At 36.5% G+C, this 15,172-nt stretch overlaps 1 protein-coding gene and 1 pseudogene across 3 annotated transcripts in view; one reads left to right on the plus strand and one right to left on the minus strand.

Moving 5' to 3' along the window:
* Nucleotides 1-15,172, plus strand: part of MLLT3 (MLLT3 super elongation complex subunit) — a 290,952-nt gene that overhangs the window by 40,948 nt on the left and 234,832 nt on the right. The window lies entirely within an intron of this gene.
* On the minus strand, nt 1,609-2,641 carry LOC150012909 (uncharacterized protein C3orf38 homolog pseudogene; annotated as a pseudogene).

The raw sequence follows: 15,172 nt of genomic DNA on the forward strand, positions 1-15,172 counted from the left end.
CTGGCAAGTATGTGAAGCATCAAGAACTCTTTCATTGCTGGCAATTTCTTGCAAAGCTTAACATAATTTTACCATATGTTATGGACTGAATATTTTGTATTCTCTTAATGGAGGTAACTACAATCAAATGAGGTCGTAAGGATGGAGCTCTGACTTTTAGGACAGTAGTAGTGTCCATATAAGAAGAGATAAACAGGAAAGAACCCACTTCTTCCTCACTTTCCCCCCTGTAAGGACCAAGTGAGAAGGCCTCCATCTACTCTCCAGGAAGGAGCTCTCCTCAGAAATCCAACCAGCTTGCACATTGATCTAGGACTTCTTAGCTTCCAGAACTGAGAAATAAATTTATGTTGTTTAAGCTATCCAGTCTCTAGTATTTTGTTATGGCAGACTGAATGGAAATATTTTTAAATTTTTCCTTTACTTAGGATATTTATTGATTACATATTATAATACTTACCATTTAAAGAAAATGTGGCTTTAAATCTAAACAATACACTATTCTAATAGCTGACAAGAGACTTTCCTTTTTTATTAAGTTATTATTTTAGGATATATCAATTTGTACTCCCCATTAGAGGCATGGCATTAAAAAAACAAAAAAAGAATATTTTCCTCCTGCTTCCACAATTCTTTTCAGTCACCCTAGATGATCATGAGCGGAGTTAAAGGTAAAAAGTTAACATGTACAATACTTCATCACATTTCCCAGTTAAATTTTTTTCCAAATGAGCATTTTGGAAATTAAAATTACAAACTAAATCCTGGATCAGCAAGTAGCTGCTGAGTGATGAGGAATTTAAATTTTAAGGCAACTATGTAATTAATTTGGTAACTTAAGCTCATAAGTCAAACCCAGTAAAACAAATCACAGGTGAAAAAAATCTTAATAATTTTAATTTATGATGGAGTATATGCTCACATTATATATATATATATATATATATATTTTTTTTTTTTTTCTGTCTGGTTCGCCTCATCCAAGATCAAGCAAGAGGAAAACAGTAATTCAATTAAAAGTTAATAACTGGGCACGTCTTTTCAAAAATTTCAACAGTATGTTTCCTTTATGTGGTGTTATAATAAATGCTTCACAAAACTGTTAAAACTTTACATGATAAGGTCTGTTTTGAGACCAGCACTTATCATTGTCTAAAATAGTTCAGAACATGGGCAAAGTAAATTTTTTACACCTGCTAAGTTATTGGACTTCTTGCATAAGAATGTGATTCAAGATTAAAATGTAACATCTCTAATATATGCACTTAAAAAAAAAACAGTATTAAGATGTGTTTGTAAAATTATCCAGATTATTAAGAGAAATTTAAAAAGGAAACCCTGAATATCATTACTCCTTTCCCACATGAAAAGTACAATAACATTAGCAGAATATTCACTTAGTAAGACGAAAATATTACCTGGTTTCTAAGGCACAAGGTTTATAACATCTAAAGTGGGATTTATTTGATGAATTGCATTAAGCCCTCAGAACATTTGCTGCAACTCAGGTAGAAAGAGGCAAATATTGATATATTAGTCTGTAGACAAAAAAGATATTTCAACTAAAATATGTCATTGTAGTATCTGCAAGTTTCTTCATAGACTGACATACAGAGCTCAATGCTTTAGAGGATTACTCAACTCAGTTCTCTTTTGTTCCCACTGCATAAAGCTTGGTCTCCAGTTCCACTATCCAATGCCTACCTTACATTATTACTTCACTGGGACCACATAAAGTAGTTATGTTATAAAAGGCTTCTAGATCACTTGGCTCAAATTTAATAGCTGGTTTCATTAGTGCTCCAGGAACAAGGGAAGCCTTTCCAATAATTCTCAGGTTGATAAATTTGATTTTCTAAGTATTCTCCACAAAAGGGCAGCGTATGAGTCCAAAAATTTGTTCAAAAATGCTCAAACAAGTATTTCCTCTGTGGACAGTCCCAGCAACTCCAACCATAACCAGACCATGGGGAGAAGAAGCACATTTCAATCCGCGGGAATCAAGGTTGGGACTAAGAAAAAGATATTCTTCTTTCACTAGTGACAGCAGACGAAGGCTCACAATTTCTGCTCCTTGGTAGTCTATTACATTTTGTTCAGAGGTGTTGTAATAAAACCTAAGCTTGACATCATGCCCAAAGTGCTGTGGCCCCCATTCATTTTGAGGTGGTCCAAGAAAAGGATTCTGAAAATTAAGAAGTTCAAAGAACCAGTGACAGAATTCTTCTCCTAATCGACGAAAATCAACTTTTTCAGTTTTATCTTCTTTCTCCTGCTGTTGAAAGATTCTAATGTCCACAGAGGTCTTAACTGGCTCTGGTGTTTCCTTCCATTTCAGACGTAATTGCTTTTTCCAGTAATCCTTTGCATGTTGGATAAGATTGTGTTTTTCAGTAAATGGAGGTATAATAACCCCCTGTGATGCCAAGTACCTAAATATAACATCCCGGTGGACTTTTCTATGTCTCAGCAGTTCTACACTTTGACTATATGCTAATATTGCCTGAATGGCATCTTGGCGGTCCTCAGGCTGCACCAGGCGGTTTGTGAGGGTGTTGCATAGGGCCATGATCTCGTCATTATCCAGTAGCCCAAGCATGTTACGAGAGCCCTCTTTCTCTGGGTCTGTAAGCCCTGACATCTCTACCCCCAGGCAGGGGTGAGAGGACAACGCCAATAAAGTCACCCCTTTAGGCCCTAGGGGCCAGCGCCCTGGCAACAGGCACCGGAAGTGTTATGGCAGTCTGAACAGACTAATAACGGGGTGCACCCAAAAAGTAAGTTTGTAGTTGTTCATATGGAAAATAATACATAATAAATAATAATGCAAGAATAAACTTTGTGTTTTGCATACTCACAACCGTAAACCTACTTTTGTCACCCTGTACACACATGGTCCGATCCTGCAATTTTTGCTTCTAAGTAATGAGTTAAAAACTTATGTCTACACAAAGCCTACACATGAATGCTTGTAACAGCTTTATTCATAACTGGCAAAAATTGAAAGCAACCAAGGTGTCCTTCAATAGATGAATGGATAAACAAACTGTGGTTACATCCATAGAATGGAATATTATTAAGCGATAAAAAGAGATGAGCTAGCAAACCACAAAAAGAGGGGGGAAAAAGATATGGAAGAACCTTTAAATGCATATTGCTTACTAAAAGAAGCCAGTCTGAAAAGCCTCCTTAGTGTATAATTCCAAATGTGACATTCTAGTAAAGGCAAAGCTATGAAGATCTGAAAAGATCAGTGGTTGCCAGGGATTTTGTTGGGAGAGAAGGATGAATAGGTGGAACACAAGGTATTTAGGGCAATGGAAGTATTCTGTATGATACTGTAACAGTGGATGTAAGGATGCATTTGTCAAAACTTGTAGAATTATACAACGCAAAGAGTGAAACCTAAAGAATGAACTTTAGTTAATAATAATATGTCTGTGTTGGTGCGTCGATTGTATCAGATGTATCACACCAATGCAAGATGCTACTAATAGGGAAATTGAGAGTAGGGTGGGTTGAGATGAGGTAGAGTAAGGGAATATATGGGAACTCTGTACTTTCTGCTCACTTTTTTCTGTAAACTTAAAACTGCTCTTAAAAATACACACTATTTATTTTAAAAAGGTTAGTTGGGGCCCATCCATGTATCATAGGGAAAGAACTGTAATTAAGATAACTTAAAAAATTTTAAAAATTATTATATTTGGATTGAACATCAGATTAAGGATTTTATTTATTTTTAAGATTTTATGTATTTTCTTTTAGAAAGAGGGAAAGAGAGGGACAAAGAAAGGGAGAGAGACATCAATGGTTGCCTCTTGCAGACCTGCAGCTGGGAACTTGCCCTGCAACCCAGGCATGTGGTACGCCTGGCTTGGGAATCGAACCGGTGACCTTTTGTTTTGCAGTCCAGTGCTCAATCCACTGAGCCACACCAGCCAGGGCTATTCTTTCTTTCTCCCTCCCTCCCTCCATCTCTTTCTTTCTTTCCTTTTTCCTTCCTTCCTCCCTCCCTCCCTCTCTCCCTCCCTCCCTCCCTCTCTCTCTCTCTCTCTCTCTCTCTCTCTCTTTCTTTCTTTCTTTCTTCCTTCCTTCCTTCCTTCCTTCCTTCCTTCCTTCCTTCCTTCCTTCCTTCCATCCTCCCTCCCTCCCTTTTTCTCTCTTTCTTTCTTTCTTTCTTTCTTTCTTTCTTTCTTTCTTTCTTTCTTTCTTTCTTTCTTTCTTCCTTCCTTCCTTCCTTCCTTCCTTCCTTCCTTCCTTCCTTCCTTCCATCCTCCCTCCCTCCCTCTCTCTTTCTTTTTCTTTCTCTTTCTTTCTTTCTTTCTTTCTTTCTTTCTTTCTTTCTTTCTTTCTTTCTTTCTTTCTTTCTTTCTTTCTTTCTTTCTTTCTTTCTTTCTTTCTTTCTTTCTTTCTTTCTTTCTTCCTTCCTTCCTTCCTTCCTTCCTTCCTTCCTTCCTTCCTTCCTTCCTTCCTTCCTTCCTTCCTCCCTCCCTCCCCCCTCTCTCTCTCTCTCTTTCTTTCTTCTTCTTTCTTTCTTTCTTCTTTCTTTCTTTCTTTCTTTCTTTCTTTCTTTCTTATAAAAGAAAAACAAAAGAGAAAAATGGAGACATTTTCAACCAAAGGAGGGGTATTCTCCTTAATTACTGATATTGACCCCCAAATGCCTGTGTGTTGTTTACCATTTAGAGAAATAGCCAAAGGTTGTGGTATTTCTCTTACCAAATTGAAGAGTTAGATCTGTGAAGAAATGTGTTCCTGGTACATGAGAGCACTGCATAGTGTTTCCTGTTCACTGAATGTGTGGGAAATTAGTTTAAGGTGCTTCATCAACTGAGGAGGGAGTCCTCTTTGCTATCTCTCATTGGCTGCCAGTGGCCTAAAAGCTTGAGCATTTTAATCAGCTGTCCTTGTTCCTGATCCCTGGTTTGAGATTTGCTTGTTAGAACAGTAGCCCCCCACCCAAAGAGTTAAAGGTGAATGGCATGGCCTCTTTTAGTTAAAAAAAAAAAAAAAATCAAGTCAATTTCTAGTTTGAGTTAGAGTAGGTTGCCCTTTTAATCATTAAAGTAGTCTCTTAGAACTCCTGATTTAATGAAAAGATAAAAAATGCTTTGTAATTAGCATATCAAAGCACTACTGTGGCTGCTGTTTACATTGTCAGTATGTAAATGACTTCTAAAGGGAGTGAAAAGATTGGTTTAACACCTCTAATTTTGTTTATGTAATTCCTTTGCTTAAAAGTCTTCCCCCACTACCACTCCACATTGATAATGCTAAGATAAACTTTAACCTACCCCTTTCACTTTAGTATCAAAGAACTTGAAAATCAGCAATGTCTGAATTGTTAAGGTTTACTGTATTGAAGTTAAAGATTTAGTTCATCCATCCTCTAAAATGAAACATGATCTTGAGAGGTTTATTCATCAACCCTAAACCATAAATGAATCCATTGATAAAAACCTGAACTTAAAGAAGCACAAAAAGAGATGGGTGTTCCTGGATAATCTAGAATTGGAATTGGGCAATATTCTTCTGTATGAATTAACAAATGCAGTATAACTTAGCTCGCATTGCTTGTTTGGAATATAATGTATATTTAAAAACAAAATCTGTTGACAGAAGCTTTCTGTTCAGGTGGTTAGGCAGGTTAGCCCTGTGTATATTGTAGTTCCAGTCCAGTCCCTCAGACTGGAGGGTGGGGTACTGCCTTTCCTTAGACCCTGGTCTGATACACTTAGAATGCTGTGCCTAATAAGTCACTATTTTAAGTAAAAGTGAATGTTGACTACTTTATTTCAAGGCTCTACGTAGGCATGTTTGAGAGGAGGTGCATAGTGGAAACACTGGTAAGCCTTGCTTATTTGAAAGAAAAACTGTAATACTTTATATTTCAAGTTGTTTATCCCTGATTGCTTTTTTTTCCTCAAAGATTTTTATTTATTTATTTGTTTTTAGACAGAGGGTAAGGGAGGGAGAAAGAGATGGAGGAAACATCAATCGATGTGTGAGAGATACATTGACTGGCTGCCTGTCACATGCCCCCAATTGGGGACCCAGCCCATAACCCAGGCATGTGCCCTAACTGGAAATTGAACCCATGACCCTTTGGTTGGCAGGCCGGCATTCAGTCCTCTGAGCCACTGTAGCCAGGGCTGGTTGCTTTTTTTTTTTTTTAAAAAAAAGAATTTTGTAGGGTGAAAAAGGCAAATGGTGTTTATTCAACAAGATAAAGGAAAGGCAATTAGAAACCATAGGGAAATGAACAAACAAAAAGCACACAACAAATAATTTTGTTGAAATTTATGAGAGAACATATTTGAACTTAAATTTGAATCATTCTCCCTCAAGTGGCACAGGATTAATAAAATAGGAGTAGATTCTCTTTTCAGGTTCTATTAGAGTATACTAAAATTTCTCATTATCCTTTATTTATTATTCTCAGATTCTGTATTTGCCAATTTTAAAACAATTTTAATTACATTTTACATTCAGTCGTATTCTGTATTAGTTTCAGATGTACAGCGTAGTGGTTAGACAATCATATACTTTACAGAGTGGTTCCCCCCTAATATTTCAAGCACCCACCTGGACCCATACATAGTTATTATGATATTATTGACTGTATTCCCTATGCTGTAATTTACATCCCTGTGACTATTCTGTAACTACCAATTTGTACTTTTATAAGAGTTTATTTGAACCAAACTGACTACATATGCTGGGAAATAAGATCTGGAATGTTCCCCCAGATTGCTTTCTGGTTAGCAACCTTCTAGCAGTATATTCGAGGAATAGCCATTATATATAGAGTGTATGTTTTGGATAAAATTACTCAAAGCAAATGGATTAAAGAACTCTCCGAGAGAGCCCAACACTTGTTTTATGGAGGTTCCCCACTCTCCATTGCTGGGTCCTGATCTGAATTTATTCTGGACTAAAAAATGGGATCATGTCTGTGGCAGAGTATTTATCAAGAGATTTGTCCTAAGCTCCAAATTGAGCTTAAAAAAAAAAAAAGTCATGTTAACTAAAGGCAAGATATTAGATGTAACGCTTGTCACTGTCTAGTTACAGCTGTGGATTTACTTTCATTAATTTCCATAAGCGGAGAGAAGGAATATGACTTCTTTGTTTGTGTAAAGGAATTATTAAATGCTCCTAGGGAAGAAAGACAGCAAAGAAATAAGTGGGTAGCATTTTTCTTTATGACCATTGGCAAGACTGGAGTTGTGTGCATGTTAATGACTAAGATAGGTAGATTTTTTATATTGTGTGACAGTGGTAGCTAAGCCAGAGCTCTTGGGACTCACTAAGGTGACAACAAGTAAGAACGTACTTTATTTGGGCCTCATTAGTATAACTGGGGTAGGACTGAATTGCTCCTTGTTTACTTCACATAAGTCTGGTGAAATTTAATTAGTTGTGCTTACAAAAAGCTACCTAGAGCCTTCATGTGAGGGCTGAATTCACCCGGTACCTGCCCCTCCCCTAAGAAAACAACTGGCTCTTCCTTTTGCATCCCTAGGCATTCCACACTGACCTCTGTGGGTCACCAGGCCAGAGGCCTGCCCCACATTTGTGCTGTTACCATGTCCTGTCTAGTCTCTTCTAAGCATCCCTAACTTGATTTTGGGCTTAGTATTGAGCGAAAAGGGTATAGTTAGAAGAAAGAACTCTTTTGCTTTTTTTTTTTTGAATAAGGAATACTAAGTCAAGGAAGAACGAACATTTTTTTTTTTAAAGATTTTATTTATTTTTAGAGAGAGGGGAAAGGAGGGAGAAAAACATCAATTGGTTGCACCCCAACCGAACCTGCAACCCAGGTACGAGCCCTGACCGAAATCAAACCAGCAGCCTCTGGCTTTGTGGGATGTTGCCCAACCAACTGAGCCACACTGGTCAGGGCAAGCTCTTTCACTTTGATTAGAAGACTACATTTCCTTTTACCTCTCATCACTAGCTATTTTATAGAAAATAACTTTATGTACTCCTCTAATATCTCTCATAGGTTCTTGCTAAATTTTTAAAAAATATGTATATTTGTTCATTCATAGGTCAGGATTGTTGTGAGTAAATTATCTGAGTACTTAGATATTTTTAAGTGTCCTCAGTGCTCTTTATAGAAGTATATTTCCTGTTGTTTCTCTATGATGCCGGTTTGATGTATTCTTATTCTTAGCTCTGCTTTAAAAAACTGTTAAATGTTCCATATCCCTTAAGGCAGCACTGTCCAAAGAAGTAAAAGAAAAGCCCTGGTTGTAATTTAAGTTTTCTAGTAGCTATATTTAAAGAGTAAAAAGAAACAGGTAAAGTTAATTTTAACAATTTAATTTGTTTAACCTAACATATCGAAAATATTATCATTCAACATGTAATCAGTATAAAAATTACTAAGGTAGTTTGTTTTTTTGTAGCGTGTCTTTGAAATCTGATATGTGTCTAGATTTCATAAAGTATACAGTTGAGCCCTGGCTGGTGTGGCTCAGTGGACTGAGTGTGGCCTGCAAACCAAAGGGTCATGGGTTTGATTCCCAGTCAGGGCACATGCCTGGGTTGTGGGCCAGGTCCCCAGTTGGGGGCGTGTGGGAGGCAACCACACTCTGATGTTTCTCTCCCTCTATCCCTTTCTTCCCCTCTCTCTAAAAATAAATAAATAAAATCTTTAAAAAATATATACAGTTGAAAAAGTAAGTTCATATACTTGAATTGTTCCAAATATATTTGTTTTCTGGTAATTGGTTATATTTTAAAATTTAAATCAATTAAATTAATTAAAATAAAAATGCAGTTTCTTAGTTGAGCTATCCACATTTTAAGTGCTTAATAGCCATATGTGGCTATTGGCTGCTGTGTTGGACAGCATAATGTTCTTTATCTGTCATTCTTTCTTTTATAGGTTTCCCATTTCAGATAATGAACCTGAGGCCCAGATTATTAGTCAACCATTCTTTTTCATTATGCTTAAAAAGAAAGATGTTATTTACTTATTTTCAGTGAGAGGGGAAAGGAAGGAGAAAGAGAGAGAAACATCAGAGTGTGGTTGCCTCTCGCACATCCCCAACTGGGGACCTGGCCCACAACCCAGGCATGTGCCCTGACTGGGAATCGAACCGAAAAACTTTTGATTCACAGGCCTGTGCTCAATCCACTGAGCCACAGTAACCAGGGCGTGTTATAGTACTTAGAACAGACTCTAATTTTGAGTGATTAAAAACATATGAACACATCTTTTGTGCCAGATATGACCAGGGGAGAGATAATTTACCTAGATATATTTTTAATTTTTAGCATTTCTTAAATTCCAATTTAGTGAAGGTCAGTGGAAGAGTCTAGAATAGAATCCAAATCTTCCAATTTGTTGTCTGTCTCCTATTATGCTAAATTCTAATAATTTCTCTTGCTGTGGAGTATTTCCTTTCACTAGTGATAAGAACTTAAAGGAATTCTTTTCTGTTCAGTGGTATGTAGGTCTGTATTCACCTGTAGAAAACAGACCATTCTAGCCAGTTTTAGCAGGGAGGGATTTGATACAGGAAATTAGGTCCTTCATATATCTTGGAGAAGCTGAAAGAGCAGGCTCTGGGTTGTATTTCTAGGAATAATTATCAGACTAATATTGTAGAACTGGCTAGTCAAGGAAACTGCTATCTGTGCTGTAATCAGGAAAGCTGAGCAATTAGGCAGACCCCTATTATTATAGCAGCTGGGTTCAGGACCTCATTGTCTAGTTGGCAAAATGGTGTGGGTGTTGGCTGTTGACTATACCTTTGAAACTGGGGACCAAATACCAGCCTACCTTACAGTGTTACTTCTGCCTTTCAAATCTGTCATGGCTATTTCCAGATGAAGCTTTGATAGTATGGTCTTCCACTTTCCTCTGTTGTGCTGTAAGGGGGCTGGAATGTATTTGGATGAACAAGTCTAAAGTAGTTGCCCAAGTCTAGTGTTTAGCCTATTGGTGTGGAAGTCAAGAGATGGGCTGAAGTGAATACCAGCTGAACCTGGGGCTCTTTGTCTTGCAGAGAATTTCACAGAGATGTTGGGAAGGTACATGAGCTGAGAGAAACAGGTGCTATGAAAATTGTATTTCCTTCTCCTGAAGGTGTTTCTCCAGGTCAGTATCTTCTGAAAACATAAGAGCAAATGGTAATTCTCCTAGACTATTCCATATTTTTAAAGATCTGAGAGTTCAACTCTACATGAATATATGCCAGTGTTGTTTAAATAGTTAGGTTAGTGTTCTAGTCTACTTTATCATGTGTTTGTGTATCTGAACATTCAGGCCTTTAAAATATGGGAGATGGGAGGTTAGATTGAAATTTTTGACCTACTTTTGTTCTACTGTGGCTATTAAATATATCAAATATGGGGAAGAATCACTACAAAGAGCAGTATGTAATTTTGGAAGAGATAGGTAGAAAGAGTTATGATTCTTGGGGCTGTCGTCAGTCAAATTAATAGACGTTGGCAATGTTTCAGAATTAATTCTGGCTGAAAACACACTACTTTATGCCATAGTGACTTTTCACAGAACTGTTGTTCTTCATAACATAGATAAGTCAAGTAATTTGAAAATTTATACACTGCAATTAGGGTCAGTTGAACACAATTCATCATTCTTTGCAATGAATGTTTAGTGCATCTCAAGATTAGTGGAAAGCAGTTGGTCTCTGAATGTGATCCCCAGCATCAGCATCATCACCTGGGAACTTGTTAGGAATGCAGATTCTTGGGCCCACTTCAATTTCTCATCTGTAGAATGGGAGAATTTACAGTTTTGGTGAGTATTAAATGAGATAGATGATTAGTGTCATGTGCATAGAACAATTTGATAACTGCTATTAATATTTTTGGAGGTAACAACTTGATTTCATTTTACCAGGTAGAGACTTAATATGGACATGCACCTAACCTGTTTGGTTTAGTGCTCTTAAATTGTTTTGGAGTCTATTAACTTCTATTACAGGTAGCATTTATTATAGCTTTATTTTTATCCACTTAAGAAAATTAACTTTTTGAATTTCCTTTAACTTATAGCTTTTTCCATTTTAGTGGTATTATTTGTATCATGTGCGTTTTAAAAAATATCCTTCTTATATTGTAACAGTTTTACTCTGAATTAGTTTTCAAACTTGGTGGGCCATGTGAAAAGATAAACAGGAAAACAAACCAAATAGTTTCCTTTAGGTGGTTTAGGCAGTACCCTGGAGGAACTTCTAGTTCTATGCAAGCGTATAATTTTTAAAAGTAGAGATTATATGTATGGATGAAATAAACACTTTGAGCAAGAAGAGGTTTTCTTATTTTAATTTTCCTTCTAATAGAAGGGGCTAGATCAGAAATTTTCTTTGTCCCTGAAACTAACAAATAGAATGAGAAATCTAGGAGTTATAAACTCACCTGCGTTCATAAGACTTAAATAAAATATTTACTTCTTCACAAAGTTAAATAGCACTATATGAAAATACATCTTTGTTTGCTAAAGGATGATGTGTATATGTGTGTGAGTGGTGGTCCTTGTTTGGTTTGTGTGACTGAGTGACTGTGTGTGTTTCTATATTACAAAGACATGTCTTCTATTTTCAGTTGGTAGTTTTAATCCTAGCTTCTTTGTATGAAATACAGTCTAACAATTGTGTAGTTAGTTTACAAAGTCTGTGTATGACTCATCTTCAGGCTATGGCTTTTTCAAGTTACACTTAAAGGTCAGGGTCTATTTAGTTCTTAACCCTGCCTTTCCTAAATGGGAAGTGAGAGTCAAAAGGAGTAAAAAATATGGAATCTTTTGGGTCTGGAACCATACCAATAGTTTATTTATTTTTTTTTAATTTTGAAGGAGCTGCTTTTTAAAAGAGATCAGCAGCATTGCTAGGAATTCCCAGAATTGCCAGCTAACTTGAGACAATTTTTTTAAACAGTGTTGTTCATTAAAGTAGGCCTCTAGATTTTTATTTTTGTTTAAATGTTTGATTTCTGTATCACACTGACAGAACAACAAACTAAAACATTTTTAAGGGTTCAGCATCCCTTTTCCCCCTCATGTCACAAATATATATATATGCCAATCTGTTTTGTTATCATAGACATTCCAAAAATTTAAAATAAAATAGTTTGAAATAATTAGCTTGAAAAGCTGTTAAAACTATGATAAGTATAGGAGAAATAATTTTCTTGTTTCTTTGAAAATGTAGCATTTAGCCTTATTAATGTTAGTTTTATTCATATTGATCATTAGTGAAAAACAAAATGCAAAATTGAAAAAAAAATTTTAAGTTCTCAGTTGCTTTTTATTATTACCGGGTTAGTAGGGCTGATGGAGGAAAATTAAGATTCTATGACTTGATTCTCTGTAATTCTGACTGTTGTCCCTCTATAAACAAATAAAACAATCTCTGGCTGCTCTCAGAGATTTTGTCCTTTGGACAGATATAATGTCCTGGCATTTTTCATATTCTATTATCAAAGCCAAGGTCTAGAATTTTAAGTGGGAAGTTGGCTCTGAAATAATCAAATGCCAAACAAAGCCCATCTGAAAGTCCAATAAAGTAAAATTATAGTATTGCAAAATAAGAGAGTTACTGAACTAAATCCCCACAATTTGAGGATCTTTACTATAAAGATGTTATTGTGTTATGAGAGGGGAGGGAAGGTACTTTGCGCCAGCTGGGGGCATTACTTTGATCCACAAATGGGGAGTTGAGGGTTCATTTTCCCCTTGGGGTTACTGAAGGAGGAAGAATGCTTGCTGGTACAGACCATAGAGCGTTATGTGGGGATGAAGTCTTGACTGAGCTTCTGCTTCTCGTTGAGAGCCAAGTGCTGAGTTAGGTGCTTTACATATAAATAGGTTTTGTTAGCTCCACTAGTAGGGGCTGAAAGTGACATTCTAATGGCTAAATGATGACATGCCTAAGGTCATGGAACTTGTAAATGGAGAAACTGGGAGATAGAATAGTTTCTTTACCCAAATCTCTTTCTGAACCTGCCTGTTCTGAATACTGAGGACACCACTGGGTTTTCCATAGCGCTTGTTTGTTGAAGTTTTATTATAGGTTGTAATCATCGGCTTGTGTATTTTTCATGATATCTAAGCACAGTTTTAAATATGTTGTAGAAAATCCCTTGCATAATCTCCCTGACACTTCTCAGACTTTGGAAAGTTTTGAGATATCTTGGTGATTATTTAGATCAGGTGTTAATAATTTGGGAATGTAAGTGCTTGCTCCTCAGAGCGGATTTATAGAGGGAGTGAACCTGTTTTTCAAGGAGCAAACTTGTGTGTGGTTCGTGCAGCAGCCCGTGGAAACTTTTTGGGTCTAAAAAACAGTTTTTGCTTATTAGCTGGTATCTTCAGAAAGTTACCTGGCTTCTCGAAGTTTCACTTTTTGTAAAATGGGAATGCCAATAGTTCCTTTAGGGGGTTTCAGAGTAACATAATACTAGGCACAAAAGAACTCAGCTATGGTTGATCTTATGCTGTTTGTGGATGTTTTCATTCTTCTTTATGATCCCTTTTCCAATTATTTCTTCTCCCTTGGTCTTGAGGGTGGACAGAAGCAGTGTAAATGTTACTATTACATCAGGTCAGGTTGGAATCCCAGGCTCTCTATACTTAGGGAATTTTTGAAGTAGATTAATTTTTCTCATTCTACTTGAGCATTTCCTCTCCTGTTTTTCTCTCAGACACCCTGAAGATAAAGATGTGATTCTTACTTTTTTTTTTCTTTTTACATTCTCGGTTGGAATCCCTATTCCCTCCCACCCCACTCTATGTAAACTCTTTGAATCTCAATATCTTCATTTCTGAACCAGGGATAAGACTTGTACTTCCTCTCAGGGTTATTACAAGGATTAGATGAGAATACAGCCAAGTTATTTGTACATAGCAAGGGCTCAATCAACTTTAGCTATAAGGAAAAATAAACCTTTTTAAACAGAGGATAGTGCCCTTCAGGAAGAGGAATTAATTTGCTTTACTTTCTGTTGGAATTTTTTTTTTTTTTTCAGATTCTTTTCATTCTATACTTGTTACATCCTCAAGAGAAACTTTGTTAATGTGGATTTTGGGGTGTGTGTGCCTCGGGGCATAGCACTTTTCACTTAAATGTGGATTTTCCTACAGCTTGGTTTACTGAGACAGAAGTGGCTTCTAAAGGCATCCAGGTAAAAGCATCGTTCCTCATCAGAAATTTTTTTAGCAGTTATCATACAAATAGTAAATATTTACTCTCTGAACACAAAAGTGTTATTATTTTTACTGAAAAGCTCACAGAAGAAAATAAGTTTATCTAGAATCCCTCCGCCAAAGTGTGGTTAATATTAGCATTTTAATGTATGTACTTTTATGTCCATTTCCCCCATGCTTTTATTATGGAAATTTAAAGATATTCAGAAAGATAGGAAAAATAGTATAATAAACACTTATGTACACACAACTCAACCACCTAATTATTAACTCACAGACAATCTTGTGTCATCAGTAATATCACTCAGGGCTTTTATCCCTCATCTCCAACTGAATTTATTATGAAGTCCATCTTAGACTTTCTATCATGTAACCTGTAAGTGTCTCAGTGGCATATGCTTTTAAAATGTTATCTATCACAGTTTCTAAGCACCCCTCCCCCATATCTCTTAATTCTTCTTAGCTTTGGGTTTCCATTAGTTGATTTATCATTAATTTGGAATTGTTTAATAGCCACAGGAATGGAATTCCAAGTCATCATCTTATTTGTTCCTGAAGACAGCTCTCAGCGAGAGATAGAGGTAGGGGATTCTGGTGGGTGAGGTTGAGGGGTGTGTGGGAGTAAGAAGAGTTCTTAAAATATGGGCCTCTTCTTCCCTTCCTTTCTTTTCCTCCTTCCTTCCTTCCCTCCTTTTATGCTCAACAGAATGAAGGACTATTAGTTTTCAGAGCTAGAAGCCAAGTGTGCAGTCTCTGTAGCCATTCTCTGCTGAAATGAAGATGTGCTTGGTTAATGTACAAGCCACTCTGTGCATTTCAATGTCTGTGTTACTGTTGAACATGTGCCCAATGTCTTGGGCCCAATCTATAAATCTGGGTTATGATGATAATGTGATCAGGGCTATTTTATTGACTAAGTTGTGGAACATTTCTTATGTCAAATGAATTCTTTAAGTTATGCTTTTTGGAACCCTGACAAGGAAA

Source organism: Furipterus horrens, unplaced genomic scaffold, assembly GCF_987537825.1.
Source record: "Furipterus horrens unplaced genomic scaffold, mFurHor1.1.pri manual_scaffold_4, whole genome shotgun sequence".
Lineage (NCBI taxonomy): Eukaryota > Metazoa > Chordata > Mammalia > Chiroptera > Furipteridae > Furipterus > Furipterus horrens.